The sequence below is a fragment of the Periplaneta americana genome, chromosome 12 (assembly GCF_040183065.1).
Source record: "Periplaneta americana isolate PAMFEO1 chromosome 12, P.americana_PAMFEO1_priV1, whole genome shotgun sequence".
In the NCBI taxonomy this organism is placed as follows: domain Eukaryota; kingdom Metazoa; phylum Arthropoda; class Insecta; order Blattodea; family Blattidae; genus Periplaneta; species Periplaneta americana.
The window spans coordinates 79954293-79974187 of NC_091128.1; the positions used below are offsets into that span (position 1 = coordinate 79954293).

At 35.3% G+C, this 19895-nt stretch overlaps 1 protein-coding gene across 2 annotated transcripts in view; it reads right to left on the reverse strand.

Moving 5' to 3' along the window:
- Window positions 1-19895, reverse strand: part of LOC138710604 (very long chain fatty acid elongase AAEL008004) — a 324219-nt gene that overhangs the window by 169231 nt on the left and 135093 nt on the right. The window contains exon 2 of one of the 2 annotated variants that reach the window (XM_069841607.1): window positions 5370-5413. The exons of the other annotated variant lie outside the window; for it this stretch is intronic. The gene's annotated coding sequence lies outside the window, so the exon portion shown is untranslated. The remainder of the gene's footprint in view (window positions 1-5369; window positions 5414-19895) is intronic. 2 annotated transcript variants of the gene reach the window in all.

The window sequence follows — 19895 nt, forward strand, 5'->3', positions numbered from 1 at the left end:
GTTTGCATGAAATATCTTCCCTTGCACATAAAACTACGAATGAAGTGGAATTAAAACAACAACTTGCAGCAGTAACGTTTTATTGGCCAAAAAGAGAAAGGAAAGGATATTGCCATGAAAACCGTTAGCGCCTTCGAATATCATAAGTCTGATATTTCAATTTCACTATCAGTGCATACTGTATAGACGCCAATGATTATCTACTCTGGCACAACCTGGATGTTTCAGTTGAACACAGACGAATTGGAATACAAGAGCAATTATCCCAAGTCATTAACGTTAGAATAAAGCCCATAAGAGCATTGCCTGCATTTTGTTTCTATTGGAATGAAGAGTTATAGATACAAATGTATCTCATTTGTTTTTATTGATAAAGGACTTATGAATATACAATATAGCATAGGCTACTTATACTATTAAGTAAGTTCATTCATTAGCTTCGGGTTACATAAAAACGTGTTCCTACATATGAGTTATAGATAAAAATGTATCTCATTTGTCTTTATTGATAAAGGACTTATGAATAGACTATACAATATAGCATAGGCTACTTACACTATTACGTAAGTTCATTCATTAGCTTGGGGTGACATAAAAACTTGTTCCTGCGTATTAGTTATAGATAAAAATGTATCTCGTTTCTTTTTATTGATAAAGGAGTTATGAATAGGCTATACAATATAGCATAGGCTACTTATACTATTACGTAAGTTCATTCATTAGCTTGGGGTAACATAAAAACTTGTTCCTGCGTAGCGCATACTAAATAGATTGCAGTTAAATGACTCAGCCTAATTTAAATAGCAGTAGTAGTAGTACTTCATTTAACGGTTCTTGCAACTGCAGATTAAGGCCTACTCAACGTCGAAATTTAATGAGCGAGAAAGGACCAACAAATTTGGGGTTCTTAGAGACAGACGCTGTGATTTCTTAACTCCATGTCGTAACTAGGGTGTAATTATTTATTTAAGGAAAGGAAGATAATCTCAAATGAATTTCCGAGCAATTGTTCAAAAATGTTCTCCATTATATTCTACGTACATGCTTCAACAGTACGGTAATATATAATATTCTGAGACACTCACTGGAGCTCAGCTACACTGAGCCTGTGTACTGGAGCCTATTCCACAAAGGCATGGTGTTGTACATTACAAATTACTAATGAAAGATATTATAAAGTATGGAGTTGTATCTTTCTGTTCCATAAAAGAAATAAAAAGTGTGTTGTACATTACCAATGAATTACTACTAGTGACGTCATATCCATATATATATATATATATATATATATATATATATATATATATATATATATACACCGAGTCATAACATGAAGCATCTGGTTATCTTCGTATTTAATTCATCGAATTAGGTTATGTTTGCCCCTTTCACCGTAATGTATTCGTATTTTAAGTAGGTTATACAGCAAAGATTCGTAGATTCTATTAATTTCGTCTTTCCTGAATTACTGAATAGCAACTCTAAACTCAAGAACAAACATCCCGTCATAAATACTGAAGAAATAAATATCCATTTCATTTTTCAAATAGATGAAATTCTTAATACGTTTAAAGGAAATAACGATTAGACTATTTATCCTTCATAAATAAATCACATAAACCAGGTACAGTTTTCAAACTTAATTATGTAACTGTTCAGTAGGTCTACACTGCTGTTCTGAAACTTAGAAACAGTTCGTGTCCAAATGTTTATGGTATTAGTCCAAAAATTATCAAAACAGCTGCAAATTTTATTTGTGAGCCATTAACTCATATTTTCAACATTTGTATTGATAAATTCACCTTTCCAGACATCTTTATATATTCCAAAGTTATTCCCGTTCATAAAAGCGGTAATCAGCTACATTATTCAAATTATAAACAAATTAGTATAATACCTACACTTTCAAAGGTATTTGAAGTCCTGTTAAACAATCAAATTACAGATTACTTTGAATACAATCGTCTATTTGTTAATCAATATGGTTTTAGAGCTTCCCCACAATACAATTGAAGCCATAGTTAAATTTCTGGAGAAGTGCTTAGGTGTTTTAGAAAAGTCAAGGTTAAGGTTGGCCCTTTGTATGATTTTACCAAAGCTTTTGACACCATTTCTCACATATTCTTACAAAAACTGAAATGTTATGGTTTTAATAATTCTAGTACTATGTTATTCCATGATCCCCGCATAATGCTCCTTGATAATTTCCCATATTAGCAAACAGAATATTGAAGTAGATTTCGAATATTAATTTGGTTTTAACCATTAAACAAGTAAATTAATCGAAGGCAATAATTAACACAATGATATTTATTTACTTAATGTTTATTGTTGTTTTAATATATTTATTTTAATATTCTTGAATTATCTATTTAATGATTATGCCAATATTAGTAAAATTGTAATGTACCACATGATATATTTTGAATAAAGATATAATTTCTGAATTAATAAACCTTATACACAGGTGTAACATTAATAGAAATTGAACCTGTTTTAATGTACCGGTACATAATTATTGTAATTTTCTTATGTGTATGAATAGTTGTTTTAGTTATTGTTATAAAATTGAAGTAGATTTCGAATATTAGTTTGGTTTTAACCATTAAACATGTAAATTAATCGAAGGCAATAATTAACACAATGTTATTTATTTATTTAATTTTTATTGTTGTTTTAATATATTTATTTTAAGATTCTTGAATTACCTATTTAATGATTATACCAATATTAATAAAATTCTAATGTACCATATGATATATTTTGAATATATGCCTGTAGATGCTTAAATAGGCGAAAACGTTAGCAACATATTATTAACTTGAATGAAATGTTTATATGTATAAATATTTGTTGTTGTTTTTTAAATATTGATAAGTCATTTTCACTGAAACGCATTCATTAAATATTCTTATATTGTTTCACATTGTTTTGTTCTCGAATGCCTGCGGAGGGCAAAACAAAAATATTATCATCGTAAAATTTTGTTCACGGCTTGCAAAACAATACAATGTAGATATCACACATGTCTTCCCTGTGCGTGAACATTCTTTTGTCAATGTGATCGTAACTTTGGACTTTTGAAGACAAACACTAGAAAATTGGCAACTGCATTCACAGCGAAGTCTTACTGGGAAGTAGTCTCAATTGCAGATCCAATCAAACACCGTTCAACCTAACTGTGGACAGGAGTGCAATAAAAGACGAATGAAGCATTGTCTCCTTTTTTCCTAGTGAAGCCTACCACAAAAGGACGTGTGTTCAGCATAAGAAATATGTACTACTAAAGTACGAACGACCTGGCACATTGTTATCTTCTGCTACCTATGAACCAGCAAACTGCTGTATGTTCCCTTCCGTGTCTGGAAGAGCAAATATGAGGAGCATGCTGTAGACTGCTTGAAACCGAAGTCTGTACAGCGTGTACCCTTGAATCCTCAAAGGGAAAGTGACGTGAGAGATTTGTTCCCGTTTTTGGATCAAGGAAGTCGAGAACGGTTTGAATGTCAAATTGAAGAATGTCATTCATAATTCAATTTAGTGAATCCAGTTCTTTCTTTTGACTGCTTTTTATGTTCATGATTGTTCTTGCTTTAAGAATAAACAAACTTAAGAAACTCAGAGATTCAGACGAAAATATTTTATGTTCTATAAAGAGATTTGTTACAATTTACAGATTCTGAAGTTTATTGTTGTCAGGATTGTACAAAGTATAAATTTTATTTATTTATGTTCACGCAAAATGGGGATTTTCTTTCTCTGTTATATTCAGAGATTTTGCTTTGCGGACTTTATATCTATTCAGTACTCAGTATACCTGAAATAATGTAAATTCCTCTAGAAGTACATAATGAATATGATAAAATGTATTTATTTCAATTTCGTGTGAAATTTAAATCTGAAATCTACATTAAATTCCCTAAGCGAATCGTTATATGGATAAAGGGCGTACAGACCGTAGCTTTATATTGTATAAATACAGTACCGGTATAAAGAAATTTAATAATGAACATTGTCTAAATGCTACAAAACATTATGCTCGCTACGATTTTCAATTTAATGCGTAACTTTCTTCATTTTCTGTGTAACATTTTATTTAGATGCGTTTTAAAATCTTTGTCTGCATGTATCTCAATTCGCCATATTAACGTATACGCCCTTTTTCCGGGCTTATCTGTGGGCGGCAATGAACCTGCGGGTTCCTTAAAAGTCATTGTTAGTCAGTAAGGTGTAATATTTAAGTCATGAAAGATTAAGGAAATGCATTAATTTTTTACTGTTCTGTAGTTCAGAGAAACTACAGTATATTAACAAAATAAAGGAACATTTGTAACATAACCTGCAAGGTCATTCATTTCTCCTTATTCAGTGTTAATGCCAGGCGCAACTAATCGATAAGAACATATGAAGACTTTCTCCCGAATTGAATTTCTTTCATAATTTATTTCCTACAATTTATAATACTAAGATGACATAAAGTGTTGCTTCCAACTCGTGTATAATCTTATTATGACACTCGTGAAAATTGTCGCACTAATTACCGTTCGTGCGAGAAACATTAACCCATGCCATAATCATCAAGATTATCCACTTGTTGGATAAATAACTATTATGTCACATGTTACGTTTTAGTGGCATGGTCATATTTTATGGCACTGGTGTAATAATGTGGCATATTGTGCACGATTTTAACTGGAAATAAAGAATGTTTGTAATGGTGATGTAGAAAAAGAAATTTCAGTACGGTACTTCAATAATAGTATCTATTGAATTAGAATGAAATAACCCATTTCTCAATACTTGAACTCGTTGAATATGATATATTCTCTTGTGTCGTATTAATTTGTATATCTGTGTGCCTATGTGTATACTACATGAAGGGCCAGTGGAAAAGGACCCATGCCACATTCCTGTTGATTTTTAGTTTCTTCGATAATCCGACACATCTTATCATCTAGAACGTCTTTTATGGACTTCCAGTCTTATGGCATGTGTCTATCGGACATGGTAAGCATTTAAAAATGCCTTTTTTCACTTGAAGAGAGAATCTCTGAGGAATAAATACTTCTACAAAATTTAGTTTTTGTGGCATGGGCTCTTTTTCCACAGAGCTCCTCATATGTGTGTGACTGAATATATATGTAGACCTATATATGAATGTGGTTGTATTTATATGCGCACATATTATCAAAAAAATCTTGAGGTAATACATAAAGAGTTGCAATAATTTATTCAGACTTCACAAAGAGATAGTGAAGGACATCTAGTATCAGCTATAAATTATGAAATCTGAAACCTGGTATTCGTGATGAAATTCTTATGTCGCTCCATCTCTACCTTCTACTATGTAATATTCGATCTGTACTCACTTCTTGGAAGGAAGAACTCAATCCTGATGGCAGGAATGTAGTATCTGTGGGAAAGAAATCGAGTGAATTAATAAAATACACTAGCGATGCTCATACTGTAGCTATGGTATTTAACTAAAAGGTATTTTTAGATGATTCTGAAAGTTTTTCTTAACTGACGTATGCGAGATGCGAGACTGGTCTTGTATAAATCCGGAATAGACAGAGAGATTGAGTGGTTTCTATAGCTATGAGGTGCGAGGTCTACACACCTCGCAGCTATAGAAGCCACTCACTATTTCTATGGAGTCTTGAACCTCGCATGTGTCGGTTCAGAAAAAACGAAAGCTTAAGAGGTTTAGCATCATACAGTATTAGTTACTTGTATTGTCCATAATGAAATGTATCATTCTTTAATCAAAGAGGGGTTTTGTTGTGATGGTTTTTTCACGATAAAACTTACAGAGACGTCTAGAAATGAGTACAGAGACATATTATTTATTGAATTAGAATAGGTTTTCATCGAGTACGCCACAAGAAACTGTTAACAATTTCAGTAAGTATTCTCTAATAAAGTATTCAAAATAAATTATAGCCTATTACAGTAACTTGAATTACAAATAAGATTTAAATGCGTTAGTTAATTGGAGTAAGAATTTTACTGGTGTCAGATAAGAGTACGCACCATCGCTCCTCTTATTCTATATGTTCAATTTAAGTAATATAATTGATATCAGGGGATTATTCTTTGAGATATTTAAAACATTACTTCCATTCTGGGATAAAAATTGTTTTATATGAAACATTTCATAGAGTCTTTTGTGAAAGGCATTGATTTCTAATTTTCAATATGCTCATTCAATTTAAGACAGTAGTGTATTATGATAATAAAATATTGAAAGAATGTTAGTTTTGTCTTTAAATATGCTGAAATTTGATCCGAACGAATGTAACTTTTAGTTCTGCACAGGAATTTTAAAAAGTTTCATTTTTTAGGATTAAATTCATACATATTTGAAGGACAAAACTAAAATTATTTAAATTATTTATTATCACAATACACCGCTCTCTTAAATTGAATTAAATCAATGTCATTACCAAAACACTACGAAATGTTTCATATAAAACAATTTTTTGTCCCACAAAGAAAGAGAAAACGAGCAAAATTCTATTAAACCTTTTGTTTGAAAATCTCAAAGAACAAACCCCTGAAATTAATAAAAATTACTTACGGTTCATCATATATTATACAGAGCGATTCAGGATCTCTCCAACAAACTCTAGAGATCGACAGATTTCGCCATGAGAATCATTTTTCGTAAAACAACTCATGTTCTCCATGTCTCATGTAGGAGCTAAGCGACACCGAAAAAAAAAAAAACAGGTTTTAGTGACATTTACAGTTAATTATGAAATTAATTATTCATTTATTTCTTCTAGTATCCTTCCGGACAGGTTACAAGTGTCCTGTCATTTTGCTGCCCCGTTTGAATGGAGCGCTCTTCTTGAACACGCTTCCGCTGCTTGTAGAGTATGTACCCTTCGTGTACCTATGTATGTGAGGGGACATGTGCTTCAACATAACGTCCCAACGCACTTCAACTTGGTTGTACGAGCACATCTGAACAACATCTACGGGGAGCAATGGATAGGGGGAGCCGGACCTGTTGCGTGGTCAGCGTGATCACCCGACTTCACGCCCTTAATCTTTTTTTTTTTCTTTTGGGACATGGGAAGTAATACACCATTCGAATTGACACCAGAGAGGAACCGACTATGCGAGTATTAGCTGCTTTTGATCAAATTCGACACAGGCCGATAACCACTGCTACGACGGTATAATGAATGTAATCAGGTTCAGGGTAGACACTTTGAACACCTGTAACTTGTCAGCTAACATATCTGAAAAATAATTAATGTAATAATTGTTAATATCACTAAAACCTGTCTCTTATTCGATGTCGCTTAGCTCCTAAACGAGGCATCGGAGAACATGGCTTGTTTTACGAAAAATTATCCTCATTGCAAGAACTATCGATCCCCAGAGTTTGTTGCAGAGGTCCTGAATCACACTATATATACAGAGTTTTCCATAATTCCTATTACAAACTTCTATGGGTTGTAGAGGGGACTATGTAGATAAAGTTTTGATTATGAACCCGTGTCCGGAAACGTATCGTTTCGATGTAAAATAAGTTTGAAGATCGATTCGATTTAAAATCTCCCGCTTCACGGTACGCAAACAAAATGGGCTGAGGGCGACTTCTGCAGTCCCCTGATCTCGTGTGCGTTCTGTTTACAATCAGTTCTACGGAGTTCTACCCAACTAACATTCTACACGCATTTCTGAATTCACCCATAGGCCTATTTGCTACATGCCCTGCCCATCTCAAACATTTGGATTTAATATTCCTAATCATGTTAGGTTATTAATAAAATGGGTACAGTTCTGCATTATGTAACTGTCACCATTCCTTTGTGACTTCACACATCTTAGCCCCAGATATTTTTCTAAGTACCTTATTCTCGAACACACTTAATCTCTGTTCCTCTCTCAAAGTGAGAGTCCATGTTTCACAAACATGCAGCACAACCGATAATGCACAATGCATGTATCACGAACGTTTTCCGCATCGCCTCACTCCATCACATACCATTTTTGTCAGAATACAACAAACTTATTTCGCATCGAAACGATACATTTCCGGACACAGGTTCATAATCAAAACTTTATCTACTTAGTCCCCTCTACAACCCTAGAAGTTTGTAGTAGAAATTATGAGACACCCTGTATACACATTACGGGGAAGGGGCCCTAAGGCTTGCACAGCAGCCTGAGGCATGTGTTCCCCACTCCTTTTTTATGGATGATTGTTTTAGTACTGTGATTCACTATTTGATGCCATCTATCGATTCAGCCACACAACACTCAGTTCCGACGGAGTCCGTTATTAACTCACCGCAGTCCCCTTAAGAGTTCTGCAGCCCTCTCATAATTATGTCATCTGTGTGAAAGTGAACGGTACTATACTCAGCGGCACTCTGTATTGACATGAAACTATTGAATGATTACAGATGAAGTTGAAATTGAGGCGTTCTCTGAAACAAGAACTTAACTGCTAAATATTGAATTTAAGATAGAGAGCATGGCCATTGGCATAGCTCAGGGAGTAGTGCGTTTACCTGCTGATCCGGTGTTGCTTTCGGGCGTGGGTTCGATTCTCGTTTGAGCTGACTACCCGTTTGGGTTTTTCCGAGGTTTCCCGCAAGCATAAGGCGAGTGCCAGGTAATCTACAGCGAATCCTCGGCCTCATCTCGCAAAATACCATCTCCCTATCACCAATTCCATCGACGTTAAATAATCCAGTAGTTGACATAGAGTCGTTAAATAACCAAGTACGGTACCGATACACAACATCAAACATTTTAGGTCGGGTGTAACAGCATTGCCCTGAACAACAGTTGTTTCTAGAAGGCAGTGTGTTGGAAGAAAATAATATTTTGTCAGGAGGAAGATGTGTTATTAAGGATTCAATATATGCTGGAAACTGAAAAAAGATGCAACGTAAGTTAAGTTGTTATTCCAGGGAATGCCTCAATTAATGATAGCGAAACGAGTTCGAAATACAATGCCGAAAGTTACCCTGCAAGTCAGCTTCAATTTTTTGAGGAAAAACTTCGGAGGAAAACCCAATCTGAGAACTTGTTTCACCGAGCAAGTATTGGAAATGAGTATCTCTCTGGGTGAAAGCTTTAATTGGACCTTAAAAGAATATAACAACATTAGAAGTAGGTAACAGTTTTAACTTCTCAGTTACGAAACTTTGATATGTAAGTCATCAAGCGAATTAACCATCGTGCTGTCGTAACTGGTTACCTAAAATATGACCCTAAAGCCTCAGGCTTCCTTCCATTTTCTCCGCTTGTGCGTCCAGCAATGTTAAATATCGACCCCACTTTAACCAATACTAATTACATAAATTACATGAAATTTGTGTTAGAACCGAGCACGTGATGCGTATTATATAGGTCTATTGCGAAACTTCTTACACGGAGCGTACCCACCGAAATGTGACCGGACCGTGGCTGAGGTTTGCCGCGTCACTGAGAAGACATCGTTTTGGATTTCGGGCAATGGTTAGCAAAATATGTATTTTCTCAAGGAAGCAAAAGTTTCTGGATTATTGCGTGGCGTAACAAGGTGAAATTAAGAAATAAAATTACTTAAGAACTTACAAGGTTTTTTATCCCCACCAGAACGCCTACTGAAAAGACGATAAGAAAGCCGTAGAACACAACAATCAGAATTACCGCATAAATCGTTTCCCGGATCCACCGTTTAATTTCTGTGATTCCTGAACTTAAACTGTGGAAATAAGACCCGCATGTGGCACGTATGGGAGAATCCAGAAATGCATATAGAGTATTAGCTGGGAGGCCAGAGAGGAAAAGACCTTTGGGGAGGCCGAGACGTAGATGGGAAGATAATATTAAAATGGATTTGAGGGAGGTGGGATATGATGGTAGGGACTGGATTAATCTTGCTCAGGATAGGGACCAATGGCGGGCTTATGTGAGGGCGGCAATGAACCTCCGGGTTCCTTAAAAGCCAGTAAGTAAGTAAGTAAGTAAGTAAGTAAGTAAGTAAGTAAGTAAGTAAGTAAGTAAGTAAGTAAGTAAGTAAGTAAGTAAGAGAGTAAGTATCAATCGTTCCTCAATGTATCGTTTCCCCACAAATATTTGTGAGAATTTTCTGTCCCAAAGAACGTTAACACCGAATTGATCGATTTTGAGAAATGGCGACACCTAGGGATGGATTTTGATGTGAATCGGAAATGCGAATCTTCAGATGGTTTCGGAGGGCTTTTCTGTAGCCCTATTATAACAACAAAGAAAGTACAGGAATTAGAGTAGTAAGGGCGACGTCACAGAATAACTGTTCCTCTAAAGCAGCGGTGACCAAAGCGGGTGTCGTGATTACATCGTGTAATCACAGACATTCAAAAGGGTACGAGGAGTTTCCTGTATAGGCCTACATTGCTGTTTTTTTCATTCACGTACTGAAGGCAAGCAGTGGCGGTATCATGTCGCTCTACAAACTCTATTTCTAAAAGCACTAAGAGGTAGTTTCGTAAAGAATGAAAAGGAGAACTTTTTTGTTGTTCTGTCGGACAAAATGTAATATGTTTACTTTGCTCAACGGTTCAATTAGGAGTATATATATACATTAATTGCCATGCTGAATAATGTATTATTATCATTACTATTATTATTATTATTATTATTATTATTATTATTATTATTATTATTATTATTATTGAGTTATTTTACGACGCTTTAGCAACTGCTTTGATTATCTTGCCTACTGTTTTTCTAGACTGTCTGAGTGAGATGAAGGTGATGATTTCAGCGAAATGAGTTCAGGGTCCAACGCCGGAAAACAATATTTGAAAATTGAAATATCTGTGATATGTAATTATTATAATTTTATGACTATTTATTTATAAAATAACAGTTTTTCAGCTAAATAATATAGTATATTCTAGGAGTAAACAGCGCGTACTTCATTTATACTGTCTCACAAGGCACTGAAATTAATTTTTAAACTTTTGTGACATCATTTTCATGGAAGAACTCTGCACTCTAGAGAATTAAAAATACTCATAAATGAAATAAAGTTAATTACCGCTTGTCGCGCCGCATAAAATATACTTCCTTCATATATCACAGTACATACTGATCCTTTTGAGAGAGCAAAGAAAGAACATAATCTGTGCATTGTTTATATTTGATCTCTTTACTGTTTTTCTATTTTCAAGAACTGAACTGGAGATAATATCAAAATCACTATTGCAAATAATACTCCTCTTCTACTTCGCTAATGTACTCTCTGGTATGGACAGTTCTATAGCTAAACTTGCCACATTTACATCTTTCTTTAGTCTCCCTATCACAGCTAACTTAGTTTTCATCGAGTACGAATTTTTGTTTTTCCTTTAAGCGTGGTTGCGCTCAATTCGAAACACCCGACTACTAGTACTACCAAGAGACAACCGTACATTAATACCTCACCTTCGTTCACTCACTCCCCATCCCATACTGCCTGATAAGGAGAGGCTAAACAAGACATTTTCCCTGCCTAAAATTGAGCCTCCAGTCTACTGGATAATGAACCAATGCTGACAACGCTAGAGAAAGGGGTTCAGCGCGGAGAAGGATGTTGCCAAGTGGAACTTACGTCAGAGTTCAGGCGCTGTTTCACGAAACACAAGTTTGCGATGCCTGATTTAAAACGTTCTGAAATGTAGCGGAATTTCCAAACATGAAGGGCCGTATTCATAGACATTCTTAGCGCGGGCTTCTGGTGGATGATCAGCGAACTAACGTTTTTCGTATTCATAAACCAGTGTTAGCGATATGATATGATATGAATCCTGTACAAGTAATCAGTCGATAGCTCGTAATACGGGATAGCGAAATGTCTATGAATAGCACCCTTACATTCTAAGCTTAAAGTTTGCTTTTTTCTCTGAAATATGCAATATTGTGGATTTTTTTAACACATCTACACATAGTAGCCCTTTTTTATGTTGAAGGAAACTATTTATATATTTGTAGTTTTTATCCTACTGTATAATATAAAAATAGTTTTCGTAGTTCTTATATACTCCAAGAAATGACTGTAATACTTGAAATCACAAGTAGAATAATATCAATACTTGTCCAATAATAATTTCAGACGCAACTAATAGAAACAAATATTATCGCTGAGAGTTTATTTGGTTGCCTTGATTAGAATCGACTAGTTTAAAATTTGTTTCAGTTAGTACCTGGTTTAATTATTATCAGTTATGATTGCTTGCAAATTGAATGAATTGCTGTTGGTCAAAATATGTCTCTCTTCATTAAGCTGTGTTAAAGTTTAACTCAGAAGTTAACATAACAGGTTAAAAAACTCGCTTATAATATCTTCATAAAATAAATTTAAACTACGTTTCAATGAAATAATATCATTTCTGACTTACATTACTGCTTACAAGGAGAATATATTTTTTTTCATTATCCAATTTAATAAACCCTATTTCACCCTGAGGTATATTAGGGTTATAGTTGGCATCAAAATACATATTTTATAACCAATAAACAATAGTAAAATTATAATATAAAATTGTGGTCACAGTTACAATTTACATGAATTATGTAGAAAAATGCACCTTAATAAAAGAATGAATCCTGTTAAAGATTAATGAGATGTTTGAGGAATAATCAATGCAAAAGATATACAAGAATGTCTAACCGTTTCAAAGTAAATACACGACCTTAAAAAGATAATCAATAGAACATTAATATAACAAAGTTTGACTTTTACTTTCAAATTAATACTTCATTCACGAACAATGGAACAGTTAAGAGTAATAAAAGGATATTACAAACAATGATTTACGGTTACAAGTTACATACGTGATTCAGGAACAAGTACAATAATTAGCTAAGAAGAATATTTATAAAGTATTTAAAAATGTGCCTATAAATAAATTAAAAACAAAAAAAAAATCATAATTCTCAACTTTAATTTTCTAACAACGTAAACTGTGAACAACTATAGTAGAAAACAGAGCATTTCCTATTTAAAAAAAACACGTAACACATTCCTAGTTCTTTGATATTTATTCAGCGTCCTCAACCGTAGCGGAATGTAGCGGAATTTTGGTGGTTCCGTAGCGGCTTCTGTTCTTCAATAATTGAGCACACTATCAATACCTACAGTTTTTCTAGACTGTCAAATAACAGGGATAATAGCGCGTTTGCCTGCTGTTCTGGAGTTGTGATCGTGATCGTGATCGTGATCGTGATCGTGATCATGATCGGGAGTGGGTTCGATTCTCGCTTTGACTGATTATCTGGTTGGGATTTTTACGAGTTTTCCCTCAACTGTGGGCAAATTCAGTTAATCCCTGGCGAATCCTGTGCCTCAGTACGCCAAATATCATTTTGCTATCACGAATTCCATTAAGTAACTTAGCTATTGATATAGCATTGTTTAAAAAATGTCATGTTTTATTTAACGACGCTCGCAACTGCTGAGGTTATATCAGCGTCGCCGGCGTGCCGGAATTTTGTCCCGCAGGAGTTCTTTTACATGCCAGTAAATCTACTGACATGAGCGTGTCGCATTTAAGCACACTTAAATGCCATCGAGCTGGCCCGATATCGAACCCGCAACCTCGGGCATAGAAGGTCAACGCTATACCAACTCCGCCAACCAGGTCGACTAGCATCGATAAATAACCTACTAAAAACATTCTTTCGAAGCGCAACTCTTCAATGCTTAAGCTACTGTCCAAGTTCAGGTATGAACTGTACAATCATTTCTTCCACGAGTTTTTGTTCCGAAGACATTAATATCACATTCTTGCACGTTTGAACATGTTATACAGCCACAGTTGGTATTCTAGTGACGTACTTCTAAGTATTTGAAATGCTATGAAGTGTTGCAACATCAGCATGACAAATCCTTAAATTGCTAGTCTCTGACAACATCCTTGTAATGTTCGCCTTATAATTATGAATCCTAATAAAGTGCGACTCCAGGTGTTGATCGGAAGAGCAGTAGCAGCTCCTGCTGCTAGGAAAAAGTCGTTGGGCTTCCATTTTATTGTTCTGAGTCCGAAGATTGTTTTTTCGCCAGGTACAAGGCTCTTATATAAATATAGGTACAGTATGTGTTTCTGTGCATGTGCACTATACGAAATTATGCTTTAAATTTCGTACTGAAATTTAAAGTCTATAATTCTATATTATCATCCGCTACAGGTTCATATCCCAGAGCAAAGGTGAATAGTTGTATGATTGGCATGCATTGACTTTCCTCTATAATAAAAGAACTAATATGAGGTAAAGAAATTATCCTCACCAAGGCTGACATAAAATTTGATGCCCTGAACAATAACCGCATGAAGCAAAATTCATTACTTTTACGGCGAATGTTTCAAGGACTACGTATGTAACGAAAAAAGATAAGAAGAAGGTAGATCGATATGCAGATACATAGGGATGTAGATTGCATGACAGAATGAGCTGTGTAAGTATGTAGAACAGGTAGTTTAGATAGGTAGTCGTAGGGGAATTTGCAGGTAGATATTTTTTTGGATAAGGAAGATATGTAGACATATAGGCAGGAGAACAATTGAGGGGGTCCCGGCAAGAAAGTGCCAAGCCACATTTTTACACTTTTGAAATAAGGCAAGTTGAATGTTTGATCAAATCCTCAAATCACAGAAAAAGTTAAATTTTGATTCTACATGTATAATGAGCTTCCTTGAATATTTTTAATTAAAATGTGAAATATATTGTACATATTTTTTTATTATGTTATGTTAAAAATTTATATTTATATGTATACTGTTCTGTGGCCTGACATTATCTTGGCAAAAACAATTACTAATTATATAGTGTGTAGTTTTATTGACATCAGAAATGTTATATTTTCAACTATTATTCACCATTTTTAAGACAAAGCAACTTTATATTAATTTCGTTACTTCACAAAAGACAAACAATAACCTAAAATATAGGGTATTTCAAAAGTCAGTTCAAACATTAAACCCCTATAAATATATTGTAATATTTGATATAGAGAAAAAAACAACAGTGTTGGGCAAACAACGGGGTTTACAAAATATTGGGAAGATGTCCATCGTTCTCTTGTTTAACGTACAGGATTCTGTCTGCGACACCATGTACAGCATTTTGCTGATAATGTCTTGGAATATTGGCAGTTTCTTGCGAGATGGCATCTTTCAGTTGCAGTAGGGTTGTTGAATATCAGGAAAACTCGTTCCTTAAGATAATCCTACAACCAAGAGTGGCGGGATTGAAATCTGGAGATTGCGGAGGCCACATTGTTGGAAAGTGCCTGTATTTCAGTTTTTTATGTTAATTCTTCTTCAGAAAGTGACAAATATTCAGAATAGAGCTGGAATCACTGCCTTCATCATTTGATTCATTAGAAAACTTCAGCTTCCTCCTGTGCACCATTCTCTCCAAATTACCTTTGTTGCTTGACATTGTCTTGCCGTTACAGAAGGTGCATAAAGTATTAGGGCAAGAACATACAACGGATAATAGAGCCATCTGTTAGGTTTTCTGCAGAAACTCTTGACACCATAATTTTAAATATATTATTTCCCATGGGATGGCATGATTAGTTCAATTTGTCCAAAAATGTGGTTTGGCACTTTCTTGCCGGGACCCCCTCAATTAGTTAGATAGGGGTTCTATATATGTAGGTACGGGAGCTACGTAGGCAGGTAAGTAGCCTATGTATATAGAGGAAACTATGCACGTATGTAGAAATGTAAACAGATGGGAAAGTATTTGGGTAAATAAGTAGGAGATCTGTTGGGTAGATATGGAAGCTATCCAAGTAGTTTATTTGGGATGGATAAGAAGTAGGAGAGTTATTTATGTACAGTAGTGGCAAAAAAAACCGGACCGACCCTGTAGATGATTTCAGAGCCTTGTTCACCCCAGAGCACGATAGACTGGTAACTAAGACTTTCGTGGTTCGAATCCTGCCTGGGAAGGGATTTTTTTTGTTCCTTATTCAAATTTATTCCCAATACTTTTCGATTGCAGCGATATTTTACTACTTAATTCACTTATTATTCTCAGAACATGAATTTTACCAGCAATCGAAAAGTATTTGGAATAAATTTGAATACGGAACAAAAAAAAAAGTTTCCTTCCCAGGCAGGATTCGAACCACGAAAGTCTTAGTTACCAGTCTATCGTGCTCTGGAGTGAACAAGGCTCTGAAATCAGCTACAAAGGTCGATCCGTTTTTTTTTTTGCCACTGCTTTACATGGGTGAGGAAGCTACGTCGAAAGATGTAGGCTATAGGGGGATAGGCAGGAAAACTATGTACGTAGGTAGGGAAGCTATGTACACAGGTAAATAGGTAAAGAGATAGGAAGCTGTGTAGGTTTAAGTATGTAGGTACATAGGTACGGCTAGGTATATTGATATGAAAACTATGTGGGTAGGTGAGTAAATAAATACAGTAGGTAGGAGAGCTATATATGTAGGTATACAGGGTGAAAGTGAAATAACCCTGCAGATTCAAAGGCACGATAGGACATACTTAAATTAATAGAAAATATATATTACGTTTTGTGATTAAATACACAGTTAATTATAAAATTAAGTTTGAAGTTTCAGCAGTCCTTCTTTCCGTAATACAGACGTAAGACATCAACAAACTTGGGTCTGTGTACCTAGGTCAGGTATATTAAAGTGAGCCATAGATGGCATTTGCCATATCCGTGGTTCGTCTTTTCTACTGTGGCCAAATGATTGACAGCTCAGCTGATATAGCGAAGATGCATACGTACCGGAATATAAATAAATAGATAGATAGGGACCTATGTATGCAGGTGTGTAGGTAGATAAGTACGTAGGTACATGGATGAGTGAAGATAGGCAAGAAAGAAGTTAATGTAGATTGATGGATGAAAGACTAGGTGGATAGAAAAATTTATCTAGTAGGCAGATAGACAAGAGAGATAATCTTTTTAGATTTAACGACAAAAAATACAACACTACACACGTGACGATCATATCAGAATGAACACTCAAGAGTGGTTTCAGTTCCTGCATTAGTCTTGCTCTGTCAGTAAAATTCCTACCTGTTTTTGTGCTACATCGATATTTGTAATTAATGCTTATGGTCTTCTATCCTATCATTACCATTCGCTTGTAAAAACTTTGATTTCAGTGCAATAGCGACCCATATACCACCGTCTCCAATATCTTACTACTGATGCCTAAATAATACTTTTTTCATACGTCTACAGACAACGGATGTCTATGTCTTAGAAGTTAGTTTGTAGAACCCAGAATAGGAGATTTACTTGCATAGTTTTTTTAAGTTGATTATTTAACGACTCTGTATTAACTACTAGGTCATTTAGCGTCGAGATTGGTGATAGCGAGATGGTATTTGGCGAGATAAGGCTGAGGATTCGCCATAGATTACCTGTCATTCACCTTACGGTTGGGGAAAACCTCGGAAGAAACCCAACCAGGTAATCAGCCCAAGCGGGGATCGAACGCGCTCCCGAGCGCAACTTCACACCGACATGACAGGCAAGTGCCTTAACCGACTGAGCCACGCCGGTGGCTGCATAGTACTTTAAGTTCTTTAAAGCCATATGTACATAGATCTCAAAATGGTTAACAGATATTTCCATACTTTCATACCTGAAAAAATGCAATCATCGTCACCACCACCACGATCGTCATAATCATAATTTAGCATCACTTTATGAAGAAGAAAATTATCCTATTTCGATCTTTGTAACGACAACAAACTGCTTACTCACATCGTCTTCTTATTCACCTTAAATCACGTCAAATTTCTGTGACTACAAATAATTCAAAATACTAACACTATGAAAGAACTCCCTCCACTAATTTTAAGTGTAACAGGAAGCTTTTTTCGAGTTCGGCAATTACTTACAGAGATACTGATACACTTGGCAACGTTGTCATTTTAAAATCAACTATTAGTCTTTTTTAAAAAGTACGGAGGAAATAGCTATAAATCCAATGATGTATTTCCACTTCAGTTATTATTTCCCCCCCCCCCCACCGATTCTTCCAGACCTCTTTCAGTTATCTCGCTGCAAGTTTCAACTGCGCGTTCCTAAGCTATGGCAACATTGTACAACGATACCACATCTTCTGTCTTTTGTATGAAATAACTACGCACTTTATAAATGAAGTCTCTTGTCTCTTTATGGAACGCTGTCTCGTGTGAGTGTGGGTGTGAGAGTGAGACAGAGTGAGAGAGAGTGTGTGTGTGTGTGTGTGTGTGTGTGCATATGCATACACGTATACATACACATATTATAAATATACATAAATACAGTATACGTATAATATAACGAAAGTTTTGACTCTTTTTCTTTTTTTTTTCAGAAACTTTAATTGCTAGTCTCATGACATTTAAAAGTAGCCTATTTCTACATATTTCACAAACATTCCGTTATTTTCACGAAGTCGTCGCCATTTTCTACACACCACCTGAGTCATTTGTGAACGAGAAACTAGGCCTATATCCACCCCGGTAAAAATCCTCATCGCGATCCCGGAGATCAACACGAATAGGTTTTTTCAGCTCATGATGAACTCAGGTTTCGTATTCTATAATGATGCATGACAAAAATATCTCCTCATTTGCATAATGTTCTAAAAGCTCGAACAAATGTCTTTCAAGGCCCGTTTTTGCTCGTCTGTCAGCATTTTCGGAAAGCAGACCTTTCTGTAACCAAGCTCTTAATTATGGCTATCCAAGCTTACCACATCACACAGTTCATATGTTGCAATACGCCAGTCTTTTTTGATGAGCAAAATTGACCCTAGATCCACAGATCAATTTCAGCTGTCCGAGACTTGATGCAGCATTCCTGGTAATTTTGAAATACTATTAAGGTGCATAAAGGCTTAAAGATAGAGCTCCGATCTATTTTTACCCGGTAGGTAATAAATTTGATAGAAAGCTAAATGTACCCCGGGGGTCGTTCTGGAAATTATGGTAACAAGAAAAATTCCATCTCTATAAAAATGGAATTGAATCCGGGACCTTTTCAGATCGTAGCCAGTTGCTCTATCAACTGAGTAACTCGGCCGCCAGAGTACGGGCGAAAAAATTAGGAGTTTGGACACTTCTGGTCGAGTAGTGCAGTCAAATAATTTGCTTTCACTCTCTTGTGCTTGTCTTGCACTACATTGGAACAATCTCGTTACATCACAGGCAACGAAATGGCTACGTACTACGAATTCAATTTCACATTCTTTGTGGCGGACAATGTCTTTATCGCAGGACGTGGAACACTGACCTCAATGCATCAGCATGGGAGAGCAGTCTTATGGCTTACACTTGGCCTTCTGCATCATGACAACAAACATGACCTTCATTTTTTCATTCTTCAATTTTAACACATACGTATACACAGTATGTGAAAAATTGCCACATTTTCTATTCGTGTAGTACGAGGTAAACGACTATTTAATGACGCTTTTTTTATAGGATTCACGAAAATAAATACCGGTACTGTCTTAACCCTTAAATTCACAAAGTATCGCATAGGATACAACAGGTTAATAGGCTATATGCTATAATTTTAATAGAACAATACAAAAAAATTGGTAGAAAATTAAATTTAACGACAATTTATACTTTCTTCTTCATCTTGGTTACATCCAGATCAGAAATTTAAAATCCTCAACTCTTTAATCTGTCCGATATTAAAGTACCACTTTTTCTCAATTCCTCTCGAAAAAATTCAAATTGGTTTCCTACAAGACGCAGATAAAATGATTAAAACAACACGGAAAGAAATATTACGTTTACCTACAGATACTCCAGATTCAATGATTTACTCTGACAGTAAATATAAAGGCATTGGTCTATTTCGAACTATATGGGAGGCAGTACTGCAACAAATTAACAGTTGTCAAGTTTTGGTGAGATCAGATAATC